General features: G+C 37.4%; 1 protein-coding gene and 1 long non-coding RNA gene across 2 annotated transcripts in view; one reads left to right on the top strand and one right to left on the bottom strand.

Moving 5' to 3' along the window:
- Nucleotides 1–15032, top strand: part of LOC132106031 (zinc finger protein 271-like) — an 89977-nt gene that overhangs the window by 1620 nt on the left and 73325 nt on the right. The window lies entirely within an intron of this gene.
- LOC132106189 (uncharacterized) overlaps nucleotides 13324–15032 on the bottom strand; it is a 228828-nt gene continuing 227119 nt past the window's right edge. Inside the window, exon 2 of the long non-coding RNA XR_009424060.1 lies at nucleotides 13324–13629. This is a non-coding gene — a long non-coding RNA (uncharacterized LOC132106189). The remainder of the gene's footprint in view (nucleotides 13630–15032) is intronic.

Here is a 15032-nt window from a genome sequence, read left to right on the forward strand (position 1 = left end):
AATTTGCCTTGATTTGATTATAACGATTCGATTCTGCATTCTTTAAGTGCATTCACAGGATTATTGAAATGTTTCCCCTAAATTATTTAAATGCTTAGTCAGGGGGCAAATTACAGCAGCATTTATGGAACCATAGGTTAGAGAAAAAAAGAAAAAAAACTTGTTAAACTCTAGTTCATTGATGGGACATGGCACACATGAAAGTGTATGAAAGCCAAGATTTTAAAAAAGAGCTATTATGTATAGTAGGGCTGTCACTTTTGTGAAAAAATCATTTTTGATTTTTAAGACATAAGTGTTCATTGAATCGATTGTAAAATCGATTTTCCATGTCTAAAAAAAAAAAAAGTCGTTTCCTTTTTCAACGTCCAATAACGGACGAAAGTAAAGAGAAAGCGCTGGAAACACACAAGTCAGCAATATTTCTTATTTATTGGCATGAAGTTTTGTGCATAATAACAAACAGCAAACAGCAAAAAAATATATGTGCAGAGGGGACGGCTGCCATAACAAAAGAAAAACATCAGGCTTCAACCCGGCTGCATTTATTTATATACAAAAATCTCCAAGATTATTTTAAATAATGACTCAATCCATTTCAAACAACGGTTCAAAAAATGAAACTTTAAATGGACTTGAGAACAGGCCGTTTGTGTTTTCCTTTTATTTAACCGACATCATTACAAATTTATTGGACAGGAAAACAAGTCGATCAACATTTTCGTGGTCCAGGGCAGAGCGTTTTTATTCACTATATGTCCAGCTGTTGAGAAGACGCGCTTCGACCGCACTGATGTCCCAGGGACACTCAGGTACAGCTGCGCAAGGTGCGGGTATTACTGCCAATTTTCCACCACAAAAGCCGGTCGCTGTCAGCTTGCAATGGTCCTTTTCATAACTCAGAGTCTCCTGTAACTAGATGCGCGAATGAGGCGAATTCACGTCTACCGCGCCGCGAGACCTCCAGACGCGCGTAAACACGTCTTTACATTTACTTAACATTGAAATCATTCTCGCCAGACGCTCTATTCGCGTTTGGTGTGAACGCAGCATAAGCGGTCTTATAGGCGCGTAAAATTGCTGGTATTTTCTGTCTAGCTTTCGCAACGCATATTGCACTTTCGGAATTCTTTATTTTGTTACATATTTTTTAATTGTTTAATTATTTTAAAATTAAAAGTGTACATATTTGGTTAAAATCGATTCCCTATTTTCATTTTAGAAACTTTTTTTGGTTGGTAAGATCGATTGTTTAATGACAGCCCTAATGTATAGGCTAACATTTATCCATCGTTTCAGAAGTGACAGAAATGTCAAATACAATCATTTTATGTAAGTAGCCTATGTATTATCATTATTATTATTATTATTTTAATGTTTTTACAAGGAATTCATCGTTTTTATTACTTTTAATTATCTGTAAGAAATCAAATACACTGCTGGACAATAATCAATCATTTGTAATCGAAAATGTTTTCCTAATGGCAATTTTATGATTGTTTTATATACAAGACTTCATTTAATAAGCAATTATTTTAATTTTCTGCACAGAATAAGGTAGAAAATATACTTTATAATTTCTGTACTGTAATAAATGTCAATTAGCACTGTATCATTCATAAAAAATTTTTTATTTATTTTTATTCAGTTTAGCTGCAGATAAAGCCTGGCACGTCTATGAGAGCGAGATCACTTCTCTTTCAGCGTGAAAACTTCTTTCTCATTTTCACAAAATAAAATGCTATAGTAGGCTAGCTATTTAACTTTTCCTCTCCATCAGCAAATGATGATCTTGAAAGAAAACGTGCCAGATGTCACAACAAACGCTACTTTTATGCATCTGATTCTCAGATAAACCTTGTGCTCTTATTTCAAGGTCGTTGTTAATGCTGTGGTAATATTATATGTGTGGTTTCTTCCGTACATTTGGTTCTACAGTCATTTCTGTTTGGCTCAGAGGAACGAAAGCATTGGTTCTTCTGATAAAATCAATGTTGTCAAAATGTAATCAAGTACACTACAGCGCCTATGAATATCCAAATGAGAGAAATAGTGAATCTCTGCTTTACATCTCTTTTTAAAGTATCCAGATTGGATTAGCAGTTCAAAAGTTATTAAACATAAAAAAACAGGTATTTTTTAGCCGCATTTAGGCGGCTGTCTTGGTCTTTGAGGGTTAAACACATTTATCATTCAATGGAACTGTGCGTATGATTTCATTTCTGGTCTGTCCATGCAATAAATACAGCTTTCAACTGCTCAGGTTACGCCATCGGTAAGCAAGCCATTGACAAACTACAGAAAAGTAAAACTACTTCTCTTTAGTATCACTGGCCACAAGTCCTATACAAGTTCTATAGCATGTCAGCTGCTTCAGAAAGGAAAGGAGCTCGAGCACAATCCTGTGACAGTCCCGAGCGGTAAACGGTGGAGTGCGTGAAGGACGGATAAGAGGCACGATTCACAAACACTTTTCAAGGTCTCCATTGATTTGTGCGTGTAGTAATTTAATGTGTATATATTTTAAAAGCATTGAATCGCTATAGAAATCGCGATTCATTCGATTCTTAGCATTTTGAATAGATTACTGTCCGAGATCGGCGATTCACAATTCAAAAATCATGTTTCAAGATCGATGCATATGAATCGTCAGGGTTTGTAATCAATGCATCGAGAAAACAAGTGAATCGTTACACCCCTAATTATAAGAATAAAAACATATATAACACTATAGTTTAGAAAAAGTTTAACTAGTAAAATGTTTACACGTGAAAACTAGTACAAGTATATAAATAAAAAGAGATTTACTCATGTTTATAATCTCTGCTGAATAAAAGATCAAAATCCTGAGGTAATCCACATCACATCTTTTTGGGGTGAATTGTCTTATTTCTCTCATCTCGAAGCAAACAGTAAAATAAAAAAACTTGAACAGTCTCGCTGCGTTGTTTTCTGTTGTATGGGCATATTCAAGCAGCGTGCTTCAGTGAAACATTAGAATCTGAGTAGGGCGTTCAGCGCGGGGACGTGGTCGCATTAGAAGATAATGAAGGGAGACGTGAAAAATGGACATCGCGTTGTTTTCATATGGTTTACTTTATCACAGAATATTTATTTTAGGCACCACTTGCTTAGTTTTAAAAGTAGACATGTCAAGCTTTCTATAGATATCTCTCTCATGTCTGTTCGTTGAGTATTCACGGAGTTACAGTTCATTTTAATGACGTGTTTGTAAATAAAGATCAGCGCAGACAAAGGCTGCAGACAGCACACCTTTTCTGTTATCTTTATTTTATAAATGCACAAAGTTTTGTTATGTCTGTATACAAAAAAAAATAGACCCTTTGCAGATTTGATTGGTGTACTGCTCTTATCTGTACGATCAAAACTGAAAGTGTGATTTAAGTTATTTTCGGGGTTATCAGATGAAAATGCCTCATAACGCGTATACTCTTTATTCGACTCCAAAGGGCTAAAGCAAATATATTTGGTGAATAAGGTTTAGATGACAAAGTTTTCGAATGCCTGCATTACATGTAACTAAGAAATAAAGTGAATATGTGCATTTTAATTAGTTATAATTAATAGTATGTTGTTAAAAAACCTAATTCAAATAAAAGTGAATGTATTCATCAGTAGTTGATGCAATGTTGAAACCCTTCTCAAACCTGAAATTATTTTGGTAAATCCAGGTCAAATGCAGTCGCCACCTGACTAAATACTGATCTTTGTGTGAAATGTCCACAAAACTGGACTATACATATATAGATATAATAGATATAATACGCATATAATCGGTAGGCTGTTTTAGAAATGAAAATATAAAGGATGAGACGAGTATTTTTACAGTCCCTCCAGGATTTCGCGATCACTGAATTTATCGCAAAATCAAGCAAACTCCTAAATTTTCACTAAAGATCGCAAATTTTCATAATTGCCACAAATTTTCAGCATAATTTGGGCTTTAGAAAGCATCCCGTGGCGTCATCACAATGCGTATTCAGTCAAAGAAACGCCTTATGTTCTCATCAGGATTTACAAGAGCTACATTAGATAAACCGAAAGTGGAATGAATCCGCGCTACTAGTTCGGACTGCGCATTTTTTGGACCAAAATGTATTTTCGATGCTTCAAAAAATTCTAACTGACCCTCTGATGTCACATGGACTACTTTGAAGATGTTTTTCTTACCTTTCTGGACATGGACAGTAGACCTTTCACACAGTTTCAATAGAGGGACTGAGAGCTATCGGACTAAATCTTAAACTGTGCTCCGAAGATAAACAGAGGTTTTACGGGTTTGAAACAACATGAGGGTAAGTTATTAATTACATAATTTTAATATTTGGCTGAACTAACCCTTTAATACCCCAACTGAAAAAAAAAACAAACAATGTTTTATATGGTTACATTTGATGGTCCCCAGTTGACTATAAGCAATTTTGCAATTACATGCCAACTAACTCATTATAGTATCAGTGTGCTCAAGAATGGTTGAATCTAGTATTATAAGCTAACATACTTGCAAAGACACTTATAGTCAGTTTATCTGTTGGTTGACCATCAAAATAAAGTTTTAGCATAGTTAGCGGACATACTAATACTTGACTGAACGCTAGTTGATATGTAATTGCAGAGTTACATATCAACAGCTGTCTAAAGGGTACCATCAAAATAATCAAACTGATATTACAATAAAAATAGCAAATGTGTCATCACACATTAATCTGGTATCTGAAATCTGATTTTATGGCTGTTTGAAATGGAAAAAAATTTAGTTACTACTTATAAATGGTCTTTGACCGTTTTAGTAAAGTAGCATCAGAAAAATGGCAAGATATGGGACTTATTAGTGTTGGGCGATATGGTCATTTTTCAAATCGTCATATCGTCAGCCTGTGAGATCGACGATACACGATATTATTGTGCATGGGTGGAGCAAGAGAGAGACTATGTTCTTGTCATAGCATAACTATTTGGTGTTTAAATCCACGCAGGTGCGCAAGAGAGAGCCTATGTAATCACAAATAATAAAAAAATATATATACTTTCAAGCATACTAATAAACTAATGTGAAATATAAAAATACTGTGTTTAAAACAGCTAGTTCATATAAAGTTGGACGCAACTGTCATATCACGCGTCCTGTAACAAATCTGCCGCATCTGCACACGGACGTAATCAGTCTAAATGTTCTGTAAAATCAGTCAACGGTGAAAATCAATAGTAGATTTAATCAGGTCCAACAATTTAACACTTATTGGACATAAACAAACACGTTAAATATAAAGTATTAAAAACAGGTAAGTTGATATTTGGAATAAAGTTGGACGGAACTGCATCAGTCAATGCAGCGCTCCGGACCGACCAATGAGGCCGACACACCGCCACAGAAACGAGAATGAGATGCATTCTTACATAACTGTGGCATTAAACTAAGTTAGTAAGGGCTCGTTTAAAATATTGCACACATACAGGTCGTTCAGATTACTTGTTAAAGTGCAATGAAATACCTTATATCTGCAGACAATATACGTCTGTTTGAGAATTGAGACTTTGTAATGGCCAAAACTCTTGAGTTTTGCATGCATCACATTATAGTGTGGTGTGCATGAAAATAATAAGGCGGCAGATCGAACTTATTTATAGTTCTCACATAGTCCTTCTACATCATCCCCACATAGTGTGCGTTATAAGTTAAGTGATCAGTCTCTTAAAGGCCATGTTGCAGGTTAACCACCACTTTCGATTAATGGGTACATAAATCACTCAAGATATGTATATCATTTTTAAAATGTCTCAAAAATGGTCTTAAAGATTTTTTAAAAGTTTTTGGTATTAACGTTTTTTTTACGCAACTCGGTGATGACGTCATGTTGGGGAGAAGTCGAGGAAAGGTAGCCTCAGCCTAGTATGATGCCGCGTTCCAGGCAACCCGTAACCCGTGTTTTTCCAACCTTAAACCCGTGAAAGTGCACTCGAACGGCAATCAAACCCGTGACTTCCCACCCATGAACTCGCGTCTCGTACTAGATCGATGTACTCCGAGTTCCGAGGTCACACAGCACGCGAAACAACAATGACAGCCCTTACGAATAATACTGCCTACGGATGCAGTGTTTATGCAAGTGGTACACGTTTTTAGACGATTTTAGATCAATGTAACGTTGCAATAAAATAAATAATCAAGTTACAATTCCTTGCGCTCAGAAAGTTTGGCGTAACTTGCCTGGAATGGTACAAAGTCGTTAGTAGTGGTATGAAATAGTGATTACGAGCTCAAAAACCTGCCTGGAACGCAGCATCAGAACTAACGTTATAGCGACTGACTGGGATGAGGAAGAGGTGGCAAGAGCCAACATGAATGATGGCCCGCAGCCGTGTAATTTTGATCGAGCCAGCCGTAAGAGGGCAAATGAGGAATTGCCAAGAACTGATGTCCGTCAAAGCCTTTGCATGGTCCGAGGAGAATGAGTGGAGAGTTGGTGAAGTGCCCTGGTCAGTTGCTATCATTTAGCATCGCAGCAATAAGCACTGGAGCTAGTCTACGAGCAGCAGTGCACAATAACGACACACACACACACACATATATATATTTTTTATTTTTTACTGTCATTGAGTAGCACCGAGTGAAAAAAATCTACGTTTTCTTTATATCTAGTGGCAGTGATCATGACGTTAGTTCAGATAAGTACCGGTAACCTTTGTCATAGTGTCATTGTACTGGTAAACTTTGTCATCTAGAAATAGAAGGCATCATGCTAGCTATATGGACGTTTCTAAGCGTTTATCTCTTCCTCCGGTGAAAATGTTGTTGCAAACGTAGCCGTGTGTCTGTCGCTGCGTTTGGCAGGTGCTTGTGTGGGTGTCATCCCATGGAAACTGCGCTGAAAAGCTTGTGCTGTAGGGAAGTGAGTGCGTTTGGGTCGCTGTTGGTCGATATCTCTCTATCTATCTGTCTGTCTATCTATATATGTAGTCTATCTATCTATATATATATCTATGTATTTATCTATTTATCTATAATCTGCGCTATCTGAATACTCTCGTCTACTACTCGTCTCTCTAGTCACTCTCAATGCTCTCAAGGCGTGCTTTGGTAAATTCTCTCCCCAACGTGACGGGATGCAATGCATTGTGGGGGAAAGGAGACCGCTATAAGATAGTACCTTGTCATTGTCTTTATTTATAAAGCCAAGAAAGAGTTAATCTCTCATGTATGAGAAGAGCGAATTGTCGTGTACCAGCCATTAAATGTGTGGGACACCAACTCCTCATTTTCTATATCTTTCATTTCATGGATTTAACGAGTTATCCGAGTCAAAGCGTTTATTTAAATGGCGTTTATTTAAATATTTATTTCTTTTAATTTTGATTATTATAACTGGCAACTAAGGGAAATCCCAAATTCAGTATCTCAGAAAATTAGAATATTGTGAAAAGGTTCAATATCGAAGACACCTGGTGCCACACTCTAATCAGCTAATTAACTCAAACACCTGCAAAGCCTTTAAATGGTCTCTCAGTCTAGTTCTGTAGGCTACACAATCATGGGGAAGACTGCTGACTTGACAGTTGTCCAAAAGACAACCATTGACACCTTGCACAAGGAGGGCAAGACACAAAAGGTCATTGGAAAAGAGGCTGGCTGTTCACCGAGCTCTGTTTCCAAGCACATTAATAGGGGAAGGGGAAGGGTAGGAAAAGATGTGGTAGAAAAAAATTGTACAAGCAATAGGGATAACCACATCTTGGAGAGGATTGTGAAACAAAACCTATTCAAAAATGTGGGGGAGATTCACAAAGAGTGGACTGCAGCTGGAGTGAGTGCTTCAAGAACCACTACACACAGATGTATGCAAGACATGGGTTTCAGCTGTCGCATTCCTTGTCAAGCCACACTTGAACAATAGACAGTTTCAGAAGCATCTAAAGACAAAAAGGACTGGACTGCTGCTCTGATAGTAGATTTTGCATTTCCTTTGGAAATCAGGGTCCCGAAGTCTGGAGGAAGAGAGGAGAGGCACACAGTCCACATTGCTTGAGGTCCAGTGTAAAGTTTCCACAGTCATTGATGGTTTGGGGTGCCATGTCATCTGCTGTTGTTGGTCCACTGTGTTTTCTGAGGTCCAAAGTCAACGCAGCCGTATACCAGGGCGTTTTAGAGCACTTCATGCTTCCTGCTGCTGACCAATTTTATGGAGATGCAGATTTCATTTTCCAACACGACTTGGCACCTCTACACAGTGCCAAAGCTACCAGTACCTGGTTTACATTTTTCATTTACATTTATTCATTTAGCAGACGCTTTTATCCAAAGCGACTTACAGATGAAGACAGTGGAAGCAATCAAAAACAACAAAAAGAGCAATGATATATAAGTGCTATAACAAGTCTCAGTTAGGTTAACACAGTACACGTAGCATAGGATTTTAAATAATATAATAAATAAAAAGAAAACAGAATAAATTTTTTTTTAAAAAGAATAGAGCAAGCTAGTTAGAGGTCTTTACACATACGCACACATACACAATTGCATAATAAATGAAAAGAAAATAGAATACAAAAAAATTAGAAAGGCAGATTTTTTTTTAAGAATAGAATTAGAATAGTGAGGGTTAAAGTTATAGGGTCAAATAAAGATGGAAGAGATGTGTTTTAAGCCGATTCTTGAAGATGGCTAAGGACTCAGCTGCTCGGATTGAGTTGGGGAGGTCATTCCACCAGGAGGGAACATTTAATTTAAAAGACTTAAAGCAAGCTTTTAGAGGGCACATAAGTCTGAAGTAACAAATTTAGGTAAATGAGTGCAGAGCCAGTGGTAGTTTTGTAGGCAAACATCAATGCCTTGAATTTTATGCGAGCAGCTATTGCAAACCAGTGCAAATCGATAAACAGAGGTGTGGCGTGTATTCTTTTTGGCTCATTAAAAATTAATCCTGCTGCCGCGTTCTGGATTAATTGTAAAGGTTTGATAGAATTGGCTGGAAGACCTGCCTAGAGGGCATTGCAATAGTCCAGCCTGGACAGAACAAGAGCTTGAACAAGGAGTTGTGCAGCATGTTCCGAAAGAAAAGGCTTGATCTTCTTGATGTTGAATAAAGCAAATCTGCAGGATCGGACAGTTTTAGCAATGTGGTCTGAGAAAGTCAGCTGATCATCAATCATAACTCCACGGCTTCTAGCTGTTTTTGAAGGAGTTATGGTTGATGTGCCTAACTTGATGGTGAAATTGTGATGAAAAGATAGGTTTGCTGGAATCACAAGCAGTTCTGTCTTGGTAAGGTTGAGTTGAAGGTGATGGTCCATAATCCAGGAAAAAATGTCTGTTAGACAAGATGAGATGCGAAAGCTACTGTCGGATCATCAGGATGGAATGAGAGGTAGAGATGAGTATCAGCATAGCAGTGGTATGAAAAGCCATGTTTCTGAATGACAGAACCTAATGATGCCATGTAGACAGAGAAGTGGTCCAAGAACTGAGCCCTGAGGCACCCAAGTAGTTAGATGTTGAGACTTGGACACCTCACCTCTCCAAGATACTTTGAAGGACCTATCTGACAGGTAAGACTCAAACCATTGAAGTGTGGTTCCTGAGATGCCATTTGCCAGTAGAGTTGATAGGAGGATCTGGTGGTTAACCCTGTCAAAAGCAGCGGACAGACCAAGCAGGATAAGTACTGAAGATTTTGATTCCGCTCTTGCCAGTCTTAGAGCTTCAACAACTGAGAGCAAGGCAGTCTCAGTTGAATGTCCACTTCTGAAGCCAGATTGGTTGCTGTCAAGGAGATTGTTGTGTGTGAGACTTGTTTGAACACAGCTCGTTCAAAGGTTTTTGCAATGAAAGGAAGAAGGGAAACTGGTCTGTAGTTCTCTAGAAAGAGATGGGTTGAGGTTGGGTTTCTTAAGTGGTTTAAGGACCATGGTATCCCTGTTTTTAATTGGCCAGCAAACTCGCCTGACCTTAACCCCATACAAAATCTATGGGATATTGTGAAGATGAAGATGCAATATGCCAGACCCAACAATGCAGAAGAGCTGAAGGCCACTATCAGAGCAACCTGGGCTTTCATAACACCTGAGCAGTGCCACAGACTGATCCACTCCATGCTACGCCGCATTGCTGCAGTAATTCAGGCAAAAGGAGCCCCAACTAAGTATCGAGTGCTGTACATGCTCATACTTTTCATTTTCATACTTTTCAGATTTCTAAAAATCCTTTCTTTGTATTGGTCTTAGGTAATATTCAAATTTTCCGAGATACTGAATTAAGTATTTTCCTTAGTTGTCAGTTATAATAGTCAAAATGAAAAAATATATCAGTCTGTGTGGAATGAATGAATATAAATACAAGTTTCACTTTTTGAATGGAACTAGTGAAATGAATCAACTTTTTGATGATATTCTTATTATGACCAGCACCAGATGCAACCTGTTCATTGTGTTATAAATCATCATACTCTTAGAAGCTATAACCATAAATAAGTAAATATTATAATGTTGTATCATCTCAAGTTTTTTTTAATAATGCATTATTCATTCATTATAATGGCTTAAGAATACTCTTATAATGTATTATAAATACGGGCTTCATAGAAAGTGTTACCATTACATTCATATAGTGCTTTTCTGGGTACTCAAAGCGCTTTACATGAAAGGGGGAATCTCCTCGTCCACCACCAGTGTTCAGCGTCCACCTGGATGATGCGACGGCAGCCATATTCCGGTAGAACGGCCAAATACAACACCAGCTTATTGGTGGAGAGGAGAAGGAGTGAAGCCAATCAATGTATGGGGATGATTAGGAGGCCATGATGGTCAGAGGCCAATGGGGAAATTTGGGATTTTTAATGACCACAGAGTCAGGACCTTGGTTTAATGTCTCATCTGACCCCAAAAGATTAATTCTACTGACAGTTATAAAGTTTCAAGTAGTTTTAGATCGTTTGTTGTAATAGAAACAATCTTTAGAATAAAAGCAAATGGGGGACAATTTTTTTCAACAAAATATATGTTAGATAATGTTGTAGTTGATGAAACATATTGAATAGTTCTCCTTGTAAAAACATGGGGTTTGTGTATGTAATGGTTTAAAAATTATATTTTTACATTTGCAGGAAGGTTTAGTTTATAAAATTCAGAAAGAACAAACTTTTTTAAAGTTACTGACAAGTGAACTGTTTTTCTTTTATTTTAGAGTTTATTGAAGAAGGTGATGAGAACAAAAAATGGAGTGAAGTTGATGAGAAAAATCATGTCAAAACTGGAGAAAAACCTTTGAGTTTCTCTCAAACCAAACGGAAAGATCTAAAGAAAAGAAGAGCCAAGAAAACTTTCACCTGCACTCAGTGTGGAAAAAGTTTCACATACAAATGTCGTCTTGATTTTCACATGAAAATTCACACTGGAGAGAAACCGTTCACATGTAATCAATGTGGGAAGAGTTATAAACAAAAAAGAAGCCTTATGGCACATGTGAGCGTACATACTGGAGAGAAACCGTTCACATGTAATCAATGTGGAAATAGTTTTGCACACATAACAACCTTTAAGAGACACATGAGAATTCACACTGGAGATAAAACGTATAAGTGTTCACACTGTGACAAGACATTCCATCACTCAGGATACCTGAAAACACATACGAGGATCCACTCTGGAGAGAAACCGTACACATGCAATCACTGCGGAAAGAATTTTGTATGGAAAGGAAACCTTAAAGAGCATATGAGATGTCATACAGGAGAGAAACCATACACTTGTGATCAGTGTAATAAAACATTTTTGAGGGTTTCAGACCTGAAGAAACACCTGACAGTTCATACAAAGGAGAAGCCGTATTCATGTTATTGGTGTGGAAAGAGTTTTACACGTGTTTCATATTTGAAAGAACATCAGAAAACGCATACTGGTGTGAGAGAGTACATGTGCTCTGAGTGTGAAAAAACTTTCACTTCGGCGAGCAGTTTAAAACGGCACGAGAAGATCCACACTAGAGAGAAACCTTACAAGTGTTCACACTGTGACGAGATTCAGTGATTCAGGAGACCTGAAAAAACATGAGAGGATCCACACTGGACTAAAACCTTATGAGTTCACAATGTGACAAGAGATTCAAAAGGTCAGCAGACCTGAAAACACATGAGAGGATCCACACTGGAGAGAAACCTTATCACTGCACTGAATGTGGGAAGCGCTTCAGTCATTCATCTGCTTTACACATACATGCAAAAAACTATCACAGTAAGGCCCCGTACAAACAGAGATGCCTTTAGCCGTATATGTACAAATTTTGTATGTTATTGGTGTGTCCTCTAGACGGATCCGGTGTTTTGGCAGCATGAAACTGCAAATTTTTCTTAACGGGTCCCAGAGTGGATCGATCTGATTTGTTTACAATTTGCTTTTGAATAAATATTGTAGTATCATGCTACAGTGTACATTCTGTCAGCTGCAGTTCTGGTGTCTCTGTCTGAACTGTACAACATCACATGCATTCACATCAGTGTTAACTCTGCTTTAGAGTTACTCTCACGGGTCACTGCACTTATTCGTAGACACAAAAGTACATTATTTGTATGTGCTTTAAAGCCTTGCTGGTTAAATGTTTCATTCATGCGCTGGTCTGATGTATGCCTTTTCTGAGCGTCGCATACACCCGAAGCATGCGCACCAAAAAGCCTGTCAAACAGCGCCTGATCTCTGAACTTAGTTATCTTTTGTGCTTATACTGTCAAAACACAGAAGGTTTACAAATAGACTACGATGGTTTGTCTAAAATGAAAGTAAGCAGTTGAGAGAGAACTTTTGTGCAAGGTTTTCTGGAAAAAAATTCCATATTCCCTCTGTTATTGTGTTAATGTGTTATTTCACCAACACTTCGTGGCCTATGCCTTGATGGTATGGTATGGTAGTTTGTGCATTTCCACGTTACGTTATGTTACGTGTAAAATACTTTGTGTTGTACGTTGCCATGACATTCAAATGCACACAAAACTTCTACGATGGTACCTCAACCTTTCACAGACACACCGTGAAATTAATGTTGAATTGATTTGCTTGTTAAGGTATTGTAAACTCATGAGGAAAGAAAAACTTAAAGCATACTCATATATCTTAAATCTTCTGGTTACATTATCCTAGGCTCTTTTCAATAAAATCTATGCAAAATAGGGATGCCCAACCGTTCTGTATAATACAGAATTGTTCCGTATTTAAGGCATCAGAGAAGCGTTCTGTATGAAAGCTATATAAAACACAGTTTGTCCTGTATTCGCAGGAATACGCCGTTTGGCCATCTTTACCATACAAATAACAAATGAATCATTAGCCCTATTCAGACGGGACTAGTTTTCTAAACTACGTTTGAGTTTCGATTCTTACCACCGGACGTCTGCGATTTTCATGTACCAATTCGGACGGGACTAACATCTCCGTGTTTATTACAGAGGTGGGAGGGTCTGATTTGTGAATCTGGGCGTCACAGAGATCACGCGCTCTGTATGCGTGCATTGCATTTATTCAGAATGATTGCCATTAGTATTATTACACAATAAATAATAAATGGCTAGTATAACAAAACCATGTTAATGTGTGGTTCCTTTAGTTTAACTTGTTTTCCTTTTTTTTCTTTTCTTTTTTTAATTAAACGACCCCCTGTAAAACTAGTCCCGTCCGAATAGGGCTATTGTTTTGCACAAATCATTGTTTGAATTGCGAATGTAGCCTCTCAAGGAAGGCTTTAAGAACTTGCAGAATACTCTGCCACCTGAACACTCCCACTTCACTTGTGCTAACGGCAATCCACAGAAGAGGATTAGGTCCATGCAATAAAAAAAATAAATAAAAAAACCTCTTGAGATTTAAAGTCGTTACATTTCGAGAGAAATGTCGAAATAAAATATTGAGAATAAACTTGTTAAAGGTCCCATGACATGGATTATTTCCTTTTCTTTAAATGCTTTTTAATGTTTCCTTAGGTGTACTTATATTGTTAGTATGATTTTTACATTTAAAATTTAGAAATAAAAAGCATTTTTATATCCTGATATTAGCCCTCTGGCTTGAATGCTCTGTTTGAAGGGGCGTGTCTGCTGTGAGACTCCGAGTAAAAGACAACTGTTGTGATTGGCTGACATCTTTGCATTTGAAATGCATATTACATGTGGAACCCCTCTCAAATATATATATATATATATATATATATATATATATATATATATATATATATATATATATATATATATATATATACTATTACAGCTGTCGAGATTAACGAATCGTGGATTTGTTGATTATATAATTATTTTTTTCGATCTTTTCCCATCACATGAAAGGCTGCAGTGATGAGTATTAAATAGACAGAGTCTGTTTATCGCGTGAATGCAGTCATCTCGTCATTATTGCAACACGTTTTCACTCACAAAATGCTTTCACCACAACTAACAGCAAACACATGAATACAGTAAGAGCTCCGTTGTGCAGCATAACAGCGTCATTCATTGTAACGGCAGTTTGGGCAAGTGTGCAGATATACTCGCGATGTGTGAGAGCTCCGAAAAAAAAGGGAGCGTTCTTTGATCGCTCTCTGTAGTTAAATCACAATTTAAATAACAGATTTGTTTCATGCTACTAAGAGAAACAACGTGAAGTTGATTGTTTAGTCACTGGCGTGATTCACTGTTGCATAAACAGTATTAAACGATTTAGAAAGAAAGTCTGTGTGAACTTGAATGATTAACTACACATCAGAAATCACTGATAACAGATCAGGCATTAATGAACACTGTTACTCACTGTTTGTGCCGGTGCTGTCGAATCCATATCATAAAAGTCTGTTTGTAACGCCTTTGCTGACATTGCGACTGAATTATATGTAAATATTTGGGCGGGCAAAGCAGAGAAAGGGGAGGTAACATTTCTCTTTACAACGTCACAAAGAGGAGATTCCAGATCAGCCCGTTTGAGCTTCCATTTTCTCAAAGGCAGAGAAAGATAGTAAAATCTCAATTTACACCGATTAAAATTTTTAG

Source organism: Carassius carassius, chromosome 26 (assembly GCF_963082965.1).
Source record: "Carassius carassius chromosome 26, fCarCar2.1, whole genome shotgun sequence".
Classification (NCBI taxonomy): Eukaryota; Metazoa; Chordata; class Actinopteri; order Cypriniformes; family Cyprinidae; genus Carassius; species Carassius carassius.